The sequence below is a fragment of the Pan paniscus genome, chromosome 18, assembly GCF_029289425.2.
Source record: "Pan paniscus chromosome 18, NHGRI_mPanPan1-v2.0_pri, whole genome shotgun sequence".
Classification (NCBI taxonomy): domain Eukaryota; kingdom Metazoa; phylum Chordata; class Mammalia; order Primates; family Hominidae; genus Pan; species Pan paniscus.
The window spans coordinates 89,874,748-89,895,226 of record NC_073267.2 but is presented as its reverse complement, the minus strand read 5'-3'; positions in this window follow the sequence as shown (position 1 = coordinate 89,895,226).

Below are 20,479 nucleotides of genomic sequence, written 5' to 3'. Positions count from 1 at the left end.
AGAGGGAGGGCAGAGGGCTTGGTCCACAGGGCTGAGGTGGAGATGGTGCATACTCATCCTAGAACATGTCCATGGGATATTAATCACAGCCTTTGCAAGCTGGCGTAGAGACTTGGGTTCTTAACCAAAGAGAAATGGGAATATTTTGAATCGTGTTGCACTGTAGTGAGACTTTGTCAGATTTATACTTTGGAACTGTGTGTCCAGTTTAGTAGCCATTTGCTATGTGTGGCTCTGTCCCTTTAAATGGCTAAAAACGTGCTAATTTAAAATGTTATGGTTCTCAGTAAACTATCGCAAGAACAAAAAACCAAACACCGCATATTCTCACTCATAGGTGGGAATTGAACAATGGGATCACATGGACACAGGAAGGGGAATATCACACTCTGGGGACTGTGGTGGGGAGGGGGGAGGGGGGAGGGATAGCATTGGGAGATATACCTAATGCTAGATGACGAGTTAGTGGGTGCAGCGCACCAGCATGGCACATGTATACATATGTAACTAACCTGCACAATGTGCACATGTACCCTAAAACTTAAAGTATAATTAAAAAAAAAAATGTTAGCTATTCAGTCCCACTAGCTGCATTTCAAACACTCAATAAGCACACATGGCTCATGGCTGCCACACAGGATAGTAGGGTCTAGAAAACTCCTTGCACTGCAGAAAGTGGAGTAGACGGTGCTGCTTCAGAAGAAACACCTGACCGCAGGGTGGAGAGTGGACCAGAGAGAGGTAAGAATGGATGTGGGACAGCATCTGGGAAGGAGCTTCCCAATATTCCAGGTGGGTTGATACTGGTTCAACCAAAGATGGTGGTAGTGGGTATGAACATCAGTGGACAGATTTGAAATCAGTTTAGCAGGTGGCCATGGATTTTGTTTTCAGATATTGGCAAGTTGCTGCCCTGCTTTGGTCCTTCATTAGATTAGAAGTGTTATCTAAAAGGAGCTGCTCAAGTTCTCAGAGCCTCAATTTTTTCAACTGTGAATGGAAATAATCTGTATTTCAAAAACAATATGGTGATATAAAATCCCTGGAATAATGGGTGTTGAATAAAGGGCACATCTCATATCTTTTACACATTTCTAACTTAAAGTGGTCTCCTGGATGCTGTTAAGAGGGAGGTGACCCAGGTGGGAACCAGTCCCCACACCCCAGTGGTGGGTGCAAGGGAGCTTGAAAATGCATTTGGATAGCTATTTCCTTTTTTTTTTTTTGAGACAGAGTCTCGCTTTGTTGCCCAGGCTGGAGTGCAGTGGAGCAATCTCAGCTCATTTCAAGCTCTGCCTTCCGGGTTCACGCCATTCTCCTGCCTCAGCCTCCAGAGTAGCTGGGACTACAGGCACCCGCTACCAAGCCCAGCTGATTTATTTTTTATTTTTTATTTTTTGTATTTTTAGTAGAGACGGGGTTTCACTGTGTTAGCCAGGATGGTCTCAATCTCCTAACCTTGTGATCTGCCTGCCTCAGCCTCCCAAAGTGCTGGGATTACAGGCGTGAGTCATCGCGCCTGGCCTTGCATAGTAAGTCACTGTGGAATAATAAACAGCTGCTGACCAGGTGGGCCCTTGCTTTCCAAAGCAGACATTGATCAGAGTGTCTCTCACTCAGTTGGACAAGCCCTTGACTTTGGTGTGAAGGTCCTGGGGAAAAGTGCAGAGGGAAGGAGCCATATGCAGAAAATGAGCAATTCTCTTCCCAACATGACAGCAGGGCGCCCAAATGGAGTTATTTTGTAGTCAGACTGCCACGTAGGACCACACTAGGAGAGCGAGCTTGGGGGAGGCAAGGAGGAGAACGTGCCATCCGTGTAGAGAAGATAATTGAATCCATGGGAGGCCGACTGGGGCTCATTTCACAGGGAGCCGCACAAAAGTGCATGGCTCATTCCAAGACAATGCAGGCCTTCAAAGAGACCTGCTAAGGGGAGCGCATTACTATATTAAGGGCACAACATACCCTAAGTGAGACACACTGTTATGCCTCTTCTTCCCAGCCACAGCCTGGAAATAGCCATAAAAGAAATGAAGTATATTTGCCTTGTTAACACAGTTTGTATTACATATTCATAAACCATTTTGTGAAACTGCAAGGGAAAGATTCAATTGTCTTGGAAGCTGATAATGGCCAAACAGCCACACAGAAAGCAGGAAGCATGTTATGGAATTAGCTGCACAATGAATGAAACGCAACGCCTATAATAAACCCATTCGGATATAAATTATGGCAGGGTAGATGCAATGTTTGTTAAGCAATAAAGCTTGCCACCCTACACAGCAAACTGAATGAGATTTATCATAAAATATGGTGGAGAATGTGCTAAGAATCTGGCTTCTCAAACTGGGCTTAATCAAAACAATCTAGAGAGCAGTTTTCCAGGAACAGGAAACCAAAAGAAAATGATAACACTGGGTCCTAAGGGCATTTTGACATTGTGACCCTAAATACCCTTGCTTGCAAGAAATTCCACAGAGGACATTTATAATTTTGAAAAAGTTTTGTTTTGATTTTTCCTTGGAGAATTACCAAAAAGTCTTGAGCTCTGGAAATACAAAATTTGACCAATAATTGGCTTCCTGGTTAGATAGGGAAGTAATTCAAGGACAGGGAACTTGTCCAAGTGACACTGGGCTCTTGGTTTCCCTTGGAAATGGTTGAGGTTGTTGATTCCCAGTGAGGCAACTGGGTCTCAGAATGCACTGTGAGATATATGACTGGGTCCCAGAAGGATGTGTGGCTTATTTTCTCAGAAGACCTCCTTGAATCTTCCGCACACACTGCTAAATGAATAGAAGGGTACTTTGTGTATTACCTTCTAAAGCTGGGAGCTTGAGTTTATCTCAGACTCCACTTTCTGGGAAAAATAAAATGGAACCAAATAAAACAAAACAAGAATTAACCCAGCATGATGTAGGCTTTCTGGTATTGTTACTTGAAAAGAACTGCAAATATTTTATGGCTTTACAAGTTGAAGTCAATGTTTTTAGTGTATTGAGAACAATGAAAAATACCTTAGGAATGTATTATAGTCCCAGAGTTGGATTAAGAGTGTTCGGAAGCCAAAAGGAATTTTCTGCCTGCTAATAACATTACCCTGCAATCTAATGAAATAATCTCCCTAAAGCCAGGTTTATGGAATAAGCTGATTTCCCATTTGTGGTTAAAAATAAGACAAACAAATGTCCTCTTTGGTCAACTTGCCACTCAGTCCATATACTGTAAAACTATGCTTTGGAAATAGCAAAATTGTATGACTTAATGGGTCAATTATGACATTTTAGAGATACAGATTATTACTGGCCTGCAGTGAAGTAACCAGAGAATTTAAATTGGCAAAAAGCTCCAACACATGGAGTTGTTACTGGCAAATTCAGCTATGTCATCTTCACTGTATTCATAGATGGTGTGTGTGTATACATACCCACACATGTGTACATGCATATGCATATATAAGAATCCACTAGAAAAACTAGGCATTAACAAAAGATTGGAAAATAGAAATACATAAGATTCTACATGTTTATATGTTTTAGAGATGAGATGTCACTATGTTGCCCAGGCTGGGGTGCAGTGACTATTCACAGGCATGATCGATGCGTACTACAGCCTCAAACTCTGCTCCTCAAGTGATCCTCCCACCTCAGCCTCCCAATTAGCTCTTGCCACAGCATCCAGCTCAAGATTCTATAACATTAACAGCAAAAAAATCTCTACTTCCCTCTCCTCAATGAAACTCATTCTCCATACTCCTTTTCCTAGTTAAGATGAAAAAATTGCCAAGTATTTGGAAAGGTAATCATAGTAACAGAGTGCTGAAAGAAAACAAAGACAAAAGTGTCCCTCAATATCCTGTCTGGGAGCATAGCACCAACTGCCTGCCTTTATATGGCTGTTTATTTCTTCCTTGCTATCATCTCATTTACTTCTTATGAATATTTCTGCAGAGCAGGAATCACTGTAGCCATTTTACATATTAGGGCATAGAGGAAACTCATGTATCATTAAGAGGGAAACAAAGAAACAGCAAAAACCAAAACGCCTTCAGCTGCAAGAAACAGACACCTGAACTTAAAGTGATAAAGCACATGGGGGTTTACTTGTCCTATATAACAAACAAGTCTAGTGGTAAGCCTTCCAGAACTGTCTGAACACACGATGCCAATAAATAACTACACCCTTTTTCTCTTTCTGCACCACCATCCTGTAGACTTTTCAGGACGAAAAAGGATGAAGGACAAGAGGAAGAATAGCCACACTGCAGAGATCATCCCTTTATGTCACCAAAACCAAAGCCTCCCCAGAAGCCCATCCTGCAGACTTTTCCACATTCGTTTCATTGATCAGAGGTTGCTGCTTGGCCAACTGTAACTGAGGAGTGGCCACAAAGAAGGAACTTAGGAAGGGGTCAGCTCAGCCAACCTATAGCACCTAACACATTCAGAAATCTTTAAATATTTTCACAAGTTTGTATCTTTTAAAAGAAGAACAGGGACTTGCAGACTTAGCTTTCAAAGCTGGTGTTCTTTTCATTATGCCTAGCTATCTGCATTGTTATATCAACATTTCTTTCTTTTGGCTCAAAATTATACCTATCAGTTATATCTTTGTTAAAGCAAAGAAGTTCAGAAACGAATATTATGCATGAATTAAATGTAAGTGTGAATTTGCCAAATTGGTACTTTATACATAATAGAAATCTCACTGAACTTGATGAGAAATGGACAGATGCACCCAATGAAGATTTCCAAGTCCTGGTTTATGGATCTGAATTAGTTTAATCAATTTGGATAATTTAGAGTAATTTCTGAGCCATTTGGTTTTTATGGAGAGACTAGGTGAGGCAGCTGTTAAGCCTGCTTTTTAGAGCCTTCTAAGCACAAGGGGCTCTACTTCCAGTTGAAAACCCTAATGTGCATTATATTTCTCTCTGAAATGAGCATTATATAATCCTCACACTAATGTGCATTATAGATTGGTTAACCAGGATAATAGTGATTGTGTAACTAGTATTACCACCCATTTTCCCTCACCTGGAAAAGGATCAGAGTTTGAACGGAGAGTTTCAGAGTCCAAGGGAAAAAAATACAATTTCCCTTTAAAAATGTCCTTGATATCAACTCACCTGCATCTAGACTATGGGCACAGCCAATTTAGTGTGAACACCACTCAACGTAGTTGATTCAATGTGGCCATATTCCACAGTACAGCCTCTTCCATCTGTATGCAACATTTAGGTAAGAGTAAAGGAGAAAAATAGCTGGAAAAAAACCATACTATAGGCTACACTTGCCTCTAAGTCAACATTTACCTCTAAGACAATCTTCAGGGAAATGGAGGAAGCAAATTTTGGGTCCCATACTTAGATCACCAACACTTCATCCAAAGCTCGGGGCCTCTGTTTAATAGAATTTGGTTGAGGTAGAAACTCTCTCAAAGTTTTAGTTATCTGTTATATTTCTGTGCAATAAACCACCCTAGAATTTAGTGACTTAAGACAACACCCATGCATTGGCCTGCAGTTCTGCAATTTCAGCAAGGTTGGGTGGAGGCGGGTTGTCTCTATTCCAGGTGATGTTGCTGTGATGTGACTCATTTGTCTGAGTGCTCTGCTGTGGGGAATGTCTGGGGATGGCTGGTTTTCTCTCTCTCTCCACATGGTCTCCCACTCAGGTGTCTAGTCTGAGCTTCTTTACAAGACAGCTAGATCCCCAGAGAATGACTGTAGAACCTTCCAGGACTCTAAAGAACTATATTTCAGAATTCACACGTCGCTCTGCCACATCGCACTGCTCACAGCAAGCACAGGCCCACCTAGATTTCAGAGATGGGGAAACGTACTCCAACTCTATGCAAACTGTGCCATGCTCTCACAGAGATGGCAGGGATGGTTGGTGGCCATCTGTGCAGACAACTTCTACACCCAGCATTATCTCTGAAGACCATCAATTACCTCAAAGAGTCATCTTGCTTTCCCAGGAACCTATGCATCCACCACATGGAGCAGTAGTGCCGAGGAGAGAGTTTCAGAGATTCTACATCTCACTCTCCCACTTTATTACTGTCATATCTTGGTCAAGATGCTTAATGTCTTTAGGCTTCAGTGTTAGCATCAGTCGAATAGAGACAGCATCAGTGCCCTTCTCAAAGGCTATGCGTTACGGAGTTAATCCATATTAAACCACTGAGGGTAGTGCCTCCATAGAATTGGGGCTCAATAACCTCGAGTCATACTGCCCGCATCTCCACCCTGAAATCTTCCAAGGGTGAGACTGATGTCTTCATCTTTGTACCCTGGGGAAAAGACTAGATTATTGCGGGTACTGAGCAAGCACGCAATAAATGAATGAATGATGAACCAAGATATCTTGATCTTTAATTATGAAATTATTTAATGAAGGCAGAGATTTATTTATAAAAATATCAAAATGGTGCAGCATATGTTTTATGTGCCATTGGCATGAGCACTTACCCATTCATTCATTCAGCAAATATTTATTGATCACTTATTATGAGCTTGGCAGTCTATTTGGTTCTGGAGATAACAAGTAAATAAGCTATGCATAGTCCCCGTTCTTATGGTCCTTGTATTCTAGTGAGGGGAGGAAAAAAAGTAAAGTGAAGCACAGAAGATAATGTTTGACGGTAAAATATGTGTTATGAAGGAAATAGTTACATGATAAAGTGCCTGGTGGAACCAGGAGTGGAATGGAGTGCAGCTTGGGTTGGCAAATCAGCTCCTGAAAAGTTGGAATTTCAGCAGAGATCTAAAGAAGAGAAAAATGTCAATCACTGACAGCTCTGTGGATAGAGTGTTCCAGAAAGAGAGAGGAGCAAGAACAATGGCTTGTGGTGGAAATGAATGTAGTGGGTTCGAAAAATATGAAGAAGCCCTGAGTGCCTGGATCGTGATGAACAAAAGACAGAGGAGATAGGCAGGGGCTAAACGGTGTGGCCCCTTTAACTGAAATTTTACTCTGAGTGCAATGGAATACAGCGGAAGGGATTTAAACACAACAGTTGAAAATAGCTTCCCTTGTTTGGATTTCATCCTTGGATTGTTTTATTGCTGACAGATGGACCTCCAACACAGCTGTCGTGCCACATCCATGGACGATGGGAAATCCTGTTCTTTGGAGGTATGTGTGAGTGAGAGGATGTAGTGATGGTGATGGTGAAGGTTGTTGGAGAGGATCCTTTTCTATCAACGTTGGAAATGTATTGATCTCCCAGAGCAAAATCCAGATTGTCCAGATTCGTTCTGCACCAAGAATGAAATGATGATATATCATTACAACAACAGCCACTTATTTCACTCTGACTCTGTGCCAGGCATTTTTAGAGCTTTATAAACATTGTTGTGGTTGATTTTCATAGAATCCCAAGACATCGGTGCTATTGGTATCTTCCTTTTACAGATGAGCACACTGAGACTCTGCAAGGTGATGTGCCAGCCCAAGGCTCACCAACAGGGGGGATTTGAATTGAATCCCTGGACCTTATCTCTCCAGGACATTTCAAAATTCTTCTCATCTGCACCTCCTCCCAAGAAACCTCCCCAGACACCTCCCCAGACAGCACAGATAGAAAGGGAAAGAAACTCGGTGCTAAGTTACAAGATGTTCTCTAGAACTTGCGGAAATCATAGGGTGGGAGAACTGTGCTGGTTTTCCAACAATGATCCTAATGAGCAATTTAGCGATGAGCGGTGCACATGTGTTGGGGGCTGAAGCACAGTCTGCCTTCGGCACACATTTGTATCATTGTTTGGTGTCTGTATACAACTTGAGATTTCCAAAATGCTACCCGAGGAAGTGGATGAATGGCATTCCTCCAATTTTATAGATTCGGGGCTGAGGCAAGCTAAATGCTGGCCTCAAGTCACACAGAAAGATGATGGAAACTTCAGAGGCCCAAATGGAGAAGTCATATCCCATGCCATCCATCCAAATGTCAAGTGACTTGACTTTCACCTGCGGTCAGTATTTCCAGGATAGGTTTGCTGGGTCATGCTTCATCAATCACTTCTTTCATTTATTCAACAAACATTAAATGCCTCCTAGGTCTCAGACACTCTGTTACATGAGGGAGCACAGGGATGCATCAGACAAGGTCCCAGCCATTGAAAAGCTGTCTAGCTGTCTACTGTTTCATTTTTTTTTCTTTTCTTTTTTTGAGGTGGAGTCTCGCTCTGTTGCCAGGCTGGAGTGCAGTGGCGCGATCTCAGCTCACTGCAACCTCTGCCTCCCAGGTTCAAGTGATTCTCCTGCCTTAGCCTCCTAAGTTGCTGGGACTACAGGTGTGTGCCACCATGCCCAGCTAATTGTTGTATTTTTAGTAGAGATGGGGTTTCACCATGTTGGCCAGGATGGTCTCTATCTCTTGACCTCGTGATCTGCCCGCCTCAATCTCCCAAGCTTGAGTCACTGTGCCCAGCCTAATTTTTTTTTTATTTTTAATAGAGACAGGGTTTCATTATGTTGGCCAGGCTGTTCTCGAACTCTTGACTTCAGTTGATCCACCCACCTCAGCCTGCCAAAGTGCTGAGATTACAGGGTTGAGCCACCACGCCTGGCCAAGCTGTCTACTGTTTCTACTTGGACCTCTGCCCTTTTTCAATTTCAGTGTGTCCCAACCCAATCCAGTGGTGGTTAAAGATGTGGTTTCTGACATAAGACTGCCGGGGTTCAAACCCTGGCTCAGTGTGACCTTGTACTAGTGCTTTAAGTTTTCTGCCCTCCAGTTGCTGCATCTATAAAGCTGTGAGATTAATAGTACATAATAGTACATAAATAAAAGAATTGTCATGCAAATAAAATGATATGATGCAGTGTTTCTGTAGTTCTTTGAGGATAAGGATCACCCAGATCCCTTGTTAAAAATGCAGCTTCCTGGGACACTCCCTTGGAAATTCTGATGCCGTGGCTTTGGGGTCCACGACCTTGTGATTTGTTTTTGTTTTTGCTTTTTTTAAACCAATATTCCAGATGATAGTTTTCACCAGGATAATCTGGAAAACACTAATACAATGCATGGAAAGCAATGATTCTCAACCTTGGCTGCACATTGAAGTTTTAAAGATACAGAAGCGCTTTAAAGATACAGAAGCCTGAGTTACACTAAAAAACTTCTGTTTCAATAGGTCGGGATACAGATTTGGAAGTTTAAGTTCTCCCCAGGTATTTGTAATGTGTAGCCAAGTTTGAGAACACCTGATAGAACACATTTAGCACAGTGTCTGGCACAAGCAATGTGCAATAAATACATCATCATTATCATCTTTATTGTTCCACAAGCAGATAAGAAACATACAATTAGGAAGAAAAGAGGGTCAACACATATGTAAGAATAATGACAAAGGGATCCTAAAATTCTATGGCATTTAGATTCTCTCGTGGTCTCCTAACCTTAAACACTTTTGTGTTTTCCCTTCTTGGTTAAAGCTCTATCAGGGGCAAGATCCAAATTTTTTGTTTTCATTTTTATATATTCTCTCAAAGATTCACCCAATGCCTTATAATGTAATAGTAAAGGTACTACATAATGATTACGATGTAGATTAAATAAAATAAATGCATTTGTAGAGAGATAGCAAGAACAAAATACTACAAGAATGATGAGGAGAAAGATAATTTCAGAGTTGACACTTGAAGAATGGTTTTAATTTTGTTGAGTGGAATGAGGCTATTTTGGCAGGAGAAATGGCTTGAGAAAATTTGGAGAAGATTCTGTTAAGTATGCACAAAGAAAAAGGGACAATCAAATTTGACGGGAGTGTTGGACATATGAAATATCACAAGAAGATCTGAGCTAAAAGGGTAGGTTAGGTGGAAGAGGCACAGGGAAACTGAGGCACAGAGCAGCTGTGTCACTTGCTCAAGGCATGCCATGGTTGGTCTGGAATTTGAAGCATGGCTCAGGCAACTCCCACAACCCACAACCTGAAGCTGCTACACCCTACTGTTTCCTTTAGTCTTGAAATATAGGGGGTTATTGAAACATTCCTAAGCAGAAGCATGAGAGCCTCAGACTGACTTTGCAGCATAATCTTCAGGGCAACTGTGAGGAGGAAAGACTACAGAGACCTAGAGATCAAGAGACTGGTTTCTGCCGAGGCCTTTCCTTCTTACACAGTGTGAGTAACATACATGCTTACCACAGACAAAACCAGTGCTGAGGTCAGTATGCAAAGTACATAAACACATCATGCCTTTTAGTTCCCTAGATGGAGGTGGGCCACAGATTTGCATCTTAGTGGTTTGGCAGCTTACACAAAGAAGGGCATAAAGAAAAACAGAATTGTCATTCAAGGGATGTCCAGCCCTCACTGTTACTGACACCAGAAAGCAAATCCCTGCTGAGGTTCTGAAAGTGAGGGCCCCTTGCAAAATGCTGAAAGTTGCTCTCCAGGTTGAAAACAGCAGAGTCCGTAGTACAGCTTCCTGAATGGCCATTAACAAAGGAGGTCTTGCCCATGTGGAAGGCTCGATTTTAATGCTGAAGGATCTGCTTTCACGTTCTGGACACTCAAACTTAATATTTGTAAAGCATTTTCCTTTATATATTACTATACATAAACATATAATAACTTTTATAAATTTTTTATAAAACCATACTTTTGCTTCCCAAAAGGAACGGTTGCCTTTATAAAGTTGGCTAAATGATCAGTTTCTACTATATTCCATTTTATTTCCAGTTTTGGAAATCTAAGGCTGGGCTTTTCAATATGTATATTGTAATTTCTTCCTGTCGTATCTTAAGCATGTATAATGAAATGTCAATAGCCACTGTGGCATATTAATAGGAATCCTCCTAATGATATATCAAACAGGATAGTAGCAGCTCAGCCTTGCTCCCTTGATGGTTTTAAGTGGCTTTATGCATTCTTTTTACCTTGTTTGTATAGAATCTTAGGTCCTCATGTTTAAAGCTGCCTAAAGTTCATCTAGCCACGATCCTTTTTTCTTCCTTTTCCACCACTTCCCAGTCATAAGATGTTGCAAATTCAGCTTAAACAATGTCACCACCATCCTTGTTGTAGGACGGTGATATCAGGGAGACAAAGGGGGATGGAAAACCAATAATTGGACAGTAATTAAGCACCTGCTCTGTGTCGGGCACTTTACACTTTACCTATTTGAATGAGACAACACACTAAATGATATGTAGTAGTCTCCCAGATTAACAAGGAGGGTGAAGTTTATAGAAGCCAAACAGCATCTATTAATGTTTACACAGTTAATAAGTGTCAAAGAAAAAATTCCATTTCAATTCTGACTTCAGTGCCAAGGTTCTGTCCATGGAAATAAATATACATTCCCAAGGATAAACCTGAAAACACAGGTGCAGCAGGTTTCAACTCCAGGTAAAGTGATGTAGGCACATTCCATCCTGTCTCTTCTATTGAATGAAGCTATTAAAGCTCAATATAATGCTTAGAGAAGCTGTTTGAAGGCTCTGAAGTTAAACAGTAGCATAGTAGATTGGGAAACAGACCAAAATTCTAAGTACCACTGATCCTGTGGTGAGTTTACTATCTTCTTTCTTCCTCTATCCTACAGCCTGGACTCAAGGCAGCTCAAAACACAAAAGTGGGCATCCATGAATGCAGAAAGAACCCACAACCATCTAGCTCTGCCTTAAGCAAAGGAAAGGGGACTTCCAATGCTCAAAAACAGTGGGAGAAATACCTCACTTTGGAAAATTTTTGCTCTCTTGAGCCCCAGCACCCAGCTGATCATTACATGCTGGTGAGAGTGCAGCATCAGTGATGGTGATGGGAATGCACAAGCTACTAAAACTCTGGTGGAGATGAACCTTCCTTTCTCATTGGTTCTGAGGATGTGGCAAGTCCTCGTTGCTTTTTCCCTCCCCTATCTTCCTACCAGTTGTTTGTGGATGTAGGTACAGTTGTAGGAAACCTGCAGCAGAGCAATGAAATTAAAGCCCCAGCTGTGTGGTGGGGAACCAAAAAAAATGAGCCTCAGAATGTCAGGAAGTACCAGGAAGGAAGGAACTTAAGAAAATACAGAAAACCCCTTATGTTATATATGAACTTCTGGGCTGACTGTTCCACTAAGCATGTCTGTTTCTAATCACAAAGAGCATACCAAAGACTTGAAGAATTGAACAAAGGGAGGGGTGGAGCCAAGATGGCCAAATATGAACAGCTTTAGTCTACAGCTCCCAGTGTGAGTGACGCAGAAGATGGGTGATTTCTGCATTTCCAACTGAGGTACTGGGTTCGTTTCACTGGGGAGTGTCGGACAGTGGGTGCAGGACAGTGGGTGCAGCACACTGAGTGTGAGCCGAAGCAGGGCGAGGCATTGCCTCACCTAGGAAGCGCAAGGGGTCAGGGAATTCCCTTTCCTAGTCAAAGAAAGGGATGACAGATGGCACCTGGAAAATCAGGTCACTCCCACCCTAATACTGTGCTTTTCCAACGGTCTTAGCAAACAGCACACCAGGAGATTATATCCCGCGCATGGCTTGGAGGGTCCTATGCCCATGGAGCCTCGCTTTGCTAGCACAGCAGTCTGAGATCAAACTGCAAGGTGGCAGCAAGGCTGGGGGAGCAGCACCCGCCATTACCGAGGCTTGAGTAGGTAAACAAAGTGGCCGGGAAGCTCGAACTGGGTGGAGCCCACAGCAGCTCAAGGAGGCCTGCATGCCTCTGTAGACTCCACCTCTGGGGGCAGGATATAGCCAAATGAAAGGCAGCAGAAACCTCTGCAGACTTAAATGTCCCTGTCTGACAGCTTTGAAGAGAGTAATGGTTCTCCCAGCACGCAGCTGGAGATCTGAGAATGGACAGACTGCCACCTCAAGCGGGTCCCTGACCCCCAAGCATCCTAACTGGGAGCCACCCCCCAGTAGAGGCAGACTGACACCTCACACGGCTGGGTATTCCTCTGAGAAAAAACTTCCAGAGGAACGATCAGGTAGCAACATTTGCTGTTCACCAATATCCGCTGTTCTGCAGCCTCCGCTGCTGATACCCAGGCAAACAGGGTCTGGAGTGGACCTCCAGCAAACTCCAACACACCTGCAGCTGAGGGTCCTGACTGTTAGAAGGAAAACTAACAAACAGAAAGGACATCCACACCAAAACCCCATCTGTACGTCACCATCATCAAAGACCAAAGGTAGATAAAACCACAAACATGGGGAAAAAACAGAGCAGAAAAACCGGAAACTCTAAAAATCAGAGCGCCTTTCCTCCTCCAAAGGAACGCAGCTCCTCACCAGCAACGGAACAAAGCTGGATGGAGAATGACTTTGACGAGTTGAGAGAAGAAGTCTTCAGAAGATCAAACCACTCCGAGCTAAAGGAGGAAGTTTGAACCAATGGCAAAGAAGTTAAAAACCTTGAAAAAAAATTAGACAAATGGCTAACTAGAATAATCAATGCAGAGAAGTCCTTAAAGGACCTGATGGAGCTGAAAACCACAGCATGAGAACTACGTGACAAATGCATAAGTCTCAGTAGCCAGTGTGATCAACTGGAAGAAAGGGTATCAGTGATGGAAGACGAAATGAATGAAATGAAGCAGGAAGAGAAGTTTAGAGAAAAAAGAACAAAAAGAAATGAACAAAACCTCCAAGAAATATGGGACTATGTGAAAAGACCAAATCTACGTGTGATTGGCGTACCTGAAAGTGACGGGGAGAATGGAACCAAGCTGGAAAACACTCTGCAGGATATTATCCAGGAGAACTTCCCCAATCTAGCAAGGCAGGCCAACATTCAAATTCAGGAAATACAGAGAATGCCACAAAGATACTCCTCGAGAAGAGCAACTCCAAGAGACATAACTGTAGATTCACCAAAGTTGAAATGAAGGAAAAAACGTCAAGGGCAGCCAGAGAGAAAGGTCGGGTTACCCACAAAGGGAAGCCCATCAGACTAACAGCTGATCTCTCAGTGGAAACTCTACAAGCCAGAAGAGAGTGGGGGTCAATATTCAACATTCTTAAAGAATTTTCAACCCAGAATTTCATATCCAGCCAAACTAAGCTTCATAAGTGAAGGAGAAATAAAATACTTTACAGACCAGCAAATGCTGAGAGATTCTGTCACCATCAGGCCTGCCCTAAAAGAGCTCCTGAAGGAAGCGCTAAACATGGAAAGGAACAACCGGTACCAGCCACTGCAAAAACATGCCAAATTGTAAAGACCGTCAAGGCTAGGAAGAAACTGCATCAACTAATGTGCAAAATAACCAGCTAACATCATAATGACAGGATCAAATTCACACATAACAATATTAACCTTAAATGTAAATGGGCTAAATGCTCCAACTAAAAGACACAGACTGGCAAATTGGATAAAGAGTCAAGACCCATCAGTGTGCTGTATTCAGGAAACCCATCTCATGTGCAGAGACACACACAGGCTCAAAATAAAGGGATGGAGGAAGATCTACCAAGCAAATGGAAAACAAAAAAAGGCAGGGGTTGCAATCTTAGTTTCTGATAAAACAGACTTTAAATGAACAAAGATCAAAAGAGACAAAGAAGGCCACTACATAATGGTAAAGGGATCAATTCAACAAGAAGAGCTAACTATCCTAAATATATATGCACCCAATACAGGAGGACCCAGATTCATAAAGCAAGTCCTTTGAGACCTAGAGAGAGACTTAGACTCCCACACAATAATAATGGGAGACTTTAACACCCCATTATCAACATTAGACAGATCAACGAGGCAGAAAGTTAACAAGGATATCCAGGAATTGAACTCGTCTCTGCACCAAGCGGACCTAATAGACATCTACAGAACTCTCCACCCCTAATCAACAGAATATACTTTCTTTTCAGCACCACACCACACCTATTCCAAAATTGACCACATAGTTGGAAGTAAAGCACTCCTCAGCAAATGTAAAAGAACAGAAATTATAACAAACTGTCTGTCAGACCACAGTGCAATCAAACTAGAACTCAGGATTAAGAAACTCACTCAAAACCGCTCAACTACATGGAAACCGAACTACCTGCTCCTGAATGACTGCTGGGTACCTAACGAAATGAAGGCAGAAATAAAGATGTTCTTTGAAACCAACGAGAACAAAGACACGACATACCAGAATCTCTGGGACAAATTCAAAGCAGTGTGTAGAGGGAAATTTATAGCACTAAATGCCCACAAGGGAAAGCAGGAAAGATCTAAAATTGACACTCTAACATCACAATTAAAAGAACTAGAGAAGCAAGAGCAAACACATTCAAAAGCTAGCAGAAGGCAAGAAATAAGTAAGATCAGAGCAGAACTGAAGGAAATAGAGACACAAAAAACCCTTCAAAAAATCAATGAATCCAGGAGCTGGTTTTTTTGAAAAGATCAACAAAATTGATAGACTGCTAGCAAGACTAATAAAGAAGAAAAGAGAGAAGAATCAAATAGATGCAATAAAAAATGATAAAGGGGATATCACCACCAATCCCACAGAAATACAAACTACCATCAGAGAATACTATAAACACCTCTATGCAAATAAACTAGAAAATCTAGAAGAAATGGATAAATTCCTCGACACATACACTCTCCCAACACTAAACCAGGAAGAAGTTGAATCTCTGAATAGACCAATAACAGGATCTGAAATTGAGGCAATAATTAATAGCTTACCAACCAAAAAAAGTCCAGGACCAGATGGATTCACAGCCAAATTCTACCAGAGGTACAAGGAGGAGCTTGTACCATGCCTTCTGAAACCATTCCAATAATAGAAAAAGAGGGAATCCTCCCCAACTCATTTTATAAGGCCAGCATCATCCTGATACCGAAGCCTGGCAGAGACACAATAAAAAAAGAATTTTAGACCAATATCCTTGATGAACATCAATGCAAAAATCCTCAATAAAATACTGGCAAACTGAATCCAGCAGCACATCAAAAAGCTTATCCACCATGATCAAGTGGGCTTCATCCCTGGGATGCAAGGCTGGTTCAACATACAAAAACCAGTAAACGTAATCCAGCATATAAACAGAACCAATCACAAAACCACATGATTATCTCAATAGATGCAGAAAAGGCCTTTGACAAAATTCAACAACCCTTCATGCTAAAAACTCTCAATAAATTCGGTATCGATGCGACATGTCTCAAAATAATAAGAGCTATCTAAGACAAACCCACAGCCAATATCATACTGAATGGGCAAAAACTGGAAGCATTCCCTTTGAAAACTGGCACAAGACAGGGATGCCCTCTCTCACCACTCCTATTCAACATAGTGTTGGAAGTTCTGGCCAGGGCAATCAGGCAGGAGAAGGAAATAAAGGATATTCAATTGGGAAAAGAGGAAGTCAAATTGTCCCTGTTTGCAGATGACATGATTGTATATCTAGAAAACCCCATCGTCTCAGCCCAAAATCTCCTTAAGCTGAAAGGCAAATTCAACAAAGTCTCAGAATACAAAATCCATGTGCAAAAATCACAAGCATTCTTATACACCAATAACAGACAAACAGAGAGCCAAATCATGATTGAACTCCCATTCACAATTGCTTCAAAGAGAATAAAATACCTAGGAATCCAACTTACAAGGGACGTGAAGGACCTCTTCAAGGAGAACTACAAACCACTGCTCAATGAAATAAAAGAGGATACAAACAAATGGAAGAACATTCCATGCTCATGGGTAGGAAGAATCAATATTGTGAAAATGGCCATACTGCCCAAGGTAATTTATAGATTTAGTGCTGTCCCCATCAAGCTACCAATGACTTTCTTCACAGAGTTGGAAAAAACTACTCTAAAGTTCATATGGAACCAATAAAGAGCCCGCACTGTCAAGTCAAGCCTAAGCCAAAAGCTGGAGGCATCATGCTACCTGACTTCAAAATATACTACAAGGCTACAGTAACCAAAACAGCATGGTACTGGTACCAAAACAGAGATATAGATCAATGGAACAGAACAGAGCCCTCAGAAATAATGTCACATATCTACAACTATCTGATCTTTGAGAAACCTGACAAAAACAAGAAATGGGGAAAGGATTCCCTATTTAATAAATAGGGTGGGATGAATAGGTGCTGGGAAAACTGGCTAGTCATATGTAGAAAGCTGAAACTGGATCCCTTCCTTACACCTTATACAAAAATTAATTCAAGATGAATTAAAGACTTACATGTTAGACCTAAAACCATAAAAACCCTTGAAGAAAATCTAGGCAATACCATTCAGTACATAGGCATGGGCAAGGACTTCATGTCTAAAACACCAAAAGCAATGGCAACAAAAGCCAAAATTGACAAATGGGATCTAATTAAAAAGAGCTTCTGCACAGCAAAAGAAACTACCATCAGAGTGAACAGGCAACCTACGGAATGGGAGAAAATTTTTGCAACCTACTCATCTGACAAAGGGCTAACATCCAGATTCTACAATGAACTCAAACAAATTTACAAGAAAAAAACAACCCCATCAACAAGTGGGTGAAGGATATGAACAGACACTTCTCAAAAGAAGACATTTATGCAGCCAAAAAACACATGAAAAAATGCTCATCATCACTGGCCATCAGAGAAATGCAAATCAAAACCACAATGAGATACCATCTCACACCAGTTAGAATGGTGATCATTAAAAAGTCAGGAAACAACAGGTGCTGGAGAGGATGTCGAGAAATAGGAACACTTTTACACTGTTGGTGGGACTGTAAACTAGTTCAACCATTGTGGAAGTCAGTGTGGTGATTCCTCAGGGATCTAGAACTAGAAATACCATTTGACCCGGCCATCCCATTACTGGGTATGTACCCAAAGGATTATAAATCATGCTGCTATAAAGACACATGCACATGTATGTTTATAGTGGCACTATTCACAATAGCAAAGACTTGGAACCAACCTAAATGTCCAACAACGATAGACTGGATTAAGAAAATGTGGCACATATACACCAGGGAATACTATGCAGCCATAAAAAAGGATGAGTTCATGTCCTTTATAGGGACATGGATGAAGCGGGAAACCATCATTCTCAGCAAAGTATCGCAAGGGTAAGAAACGAAACACCGCATGTTCTCACTCATAGATGGGAATTGAACAATGAGAACACATGGACACAGGAAGGGGAACATCACACACCGGGGCCTATTGTGGGGTAGGGGTAGTGGGGAGGGATAGCATTAGGAGATATACCTAATGTTAAATGACGAGTTAATGGGTGCAGCACACCAACATGGCACATGCATGCATATGTAACAAACCTGCACATTGAGCACATATACCCCAAAACTTGAAGTATATTAATAATAAAAAAAATAGAATGGAACTAAGCGAGAGACCACCACCCAAGTCTCAGATAGCTCACTGGGTGGGGCACAGGCAGGAGAAATCCAAATAGCACTATGGTGTTTGAAAATGGGATGGAACTTGCAACTACAACCTACAAACATTTGGGGAAAATTTGCAGCCCGACCCAATAGGGTTGATTGCATAGTAAAACAAAAATGTCAATGTTTACTATACAATTTTAACAAGATCCTATGTTCCCTAGCTTAATATTAAAAAAATCCAGGATATAATCCAACACTACGTGGCATACGAAGAACCAAGAAAATATCCCCTTGAATGGGAAGACATAAAAGCCAATGAGAAGATGGCATAGGTATCTGATAAAAACTTTAAAACAGCTATTATTAAAATATCCAAGAAGTAAAGATGTATTCTTTTTTAAATGCTTAAAGTGTCTTTAATGATGGTCTTTACTCTCTGTATTTGTCAGGATTCTCCAGAGAAACAGGACAAATGATATATACAGATAAAGGGAATGATTTTTTTTCCTCTAATTTTTATTTTTAGTTCTGGGGATACACGTGGGATACATGGGATACAAAATCTGCTTACTCATTGTACCAATTCTCACGTTAATCTCATCCAGAAATACACTCACAGACACCATGATTGTACAATTTTGGAAAATAATGGAATGATAGTACTTTTCACCAAACAAATAGAAGATATATACAAAATAGGAATTTTGGAAATATAAGTAAATAACAAAGAAAACACTGACTGTGTTCTTTATCAGAATGGAGATTAAAGAGGAAAGTCAGTGTATAAACTCAAAGACAGATCAATAGAAACTCAACCCAAAACGATGATAGAAAAAACTGAAAAAAAGCCTTAAGAATGCCAAAGGGTTTAATTTTGTATTATGGGAGTCTCAGAAGAAAAGGAGAAAGTGTGTGATACAGAAAAAGGTATTTAAAGAGTAACTTAAAATGTCTCAAACTTGGTAGAAGACATAAATCTACAGGTTCACAAAGTTCACTGAATTTCAAACAGCACAAACACAATGAAATAGCTTCCAGATACAGTGTAATCAAAGAATTGAAATCTAAAGATAAAGAAAGAAAATCTTGAAAACAGCCAGGGAAAAACATGTTACTTGTACGGGAATAGCAATTGGAATGACTGTACAATGTTTCTCTACGTTTCTCCTCAGAAACCATGGAGACCAGAGAGAGAGGAACATTTTTTAAAGGCTGCAAGAATAGAATTGTTATCCCAGAAATTGACAACCAGTGAAAATATCCTTTAGGAATAAAGGTAAAATAAAGATACCTTGTAGGACCAATCATCCTGGTTTACCCAGGACTGAGAGGTTTCCCAGGATGCATGACTTTTGGTGCTAAAACTAGGCAAACCACAACAGTTAGTCACCCTAACATTCTCAGATGAAAAAACACTGCGAGAATTTGTTGTCACCAGACCAGCTGTAAAATATTTCTAAGGGAAGTGCTTCGGCTGGAGGGAAGTGATACCAGATCGAAATGTGGAATATCAGAAATCCAAGCTGAGGAATGGAAATGGCAAATATCTGGTTGAATAAAATGGTGAATTCTTCTCTGAGTTTAAAATATGCTTGATGGTTGCAAGCAAAAATGTAACATTGTCTGATGAAGTTGTCAATGCATACACGCACATAGCATTATACTTACTGATCAAAGACCAAAATCATTTCCCCTAAGATTTGGAACAAAGGTGGCAGTTCTAATCTTAGCGCTCCTATTAAACATTTTTTATGGAAGTCCTAGCCAGTACTGCAAGGCAAGCTGAAGAAATAAAATATATACGGATTAGAAAGAAAGAATTCCTGTTTACAGAATACACTATTGGATTTGTAGAAAATCCCACAGAATACACTACTGGATTTGTGGAAAATTTCAGGGGCTCTATGAATAATGCCAACAAAAATATAAACTCTTAGTGCTAACAAGTTTTTTTAGAAAAATCACAGAATGCAAAGTTACTGCACAACTAATTGTATTTCTATATACTAGCAGTGACAAACTGAAATCAAAATTTAAAAACAAAAATAATACCATCTACAACAGCTCAAAAGGATGTAATAGATATAAATCTAAAAGTCATATACAAGATCTGTATTCTGAAAACTACAAAGTGGCCATAAAAGAAGACCTAAATGACTGGAAAAGTATACCATGAT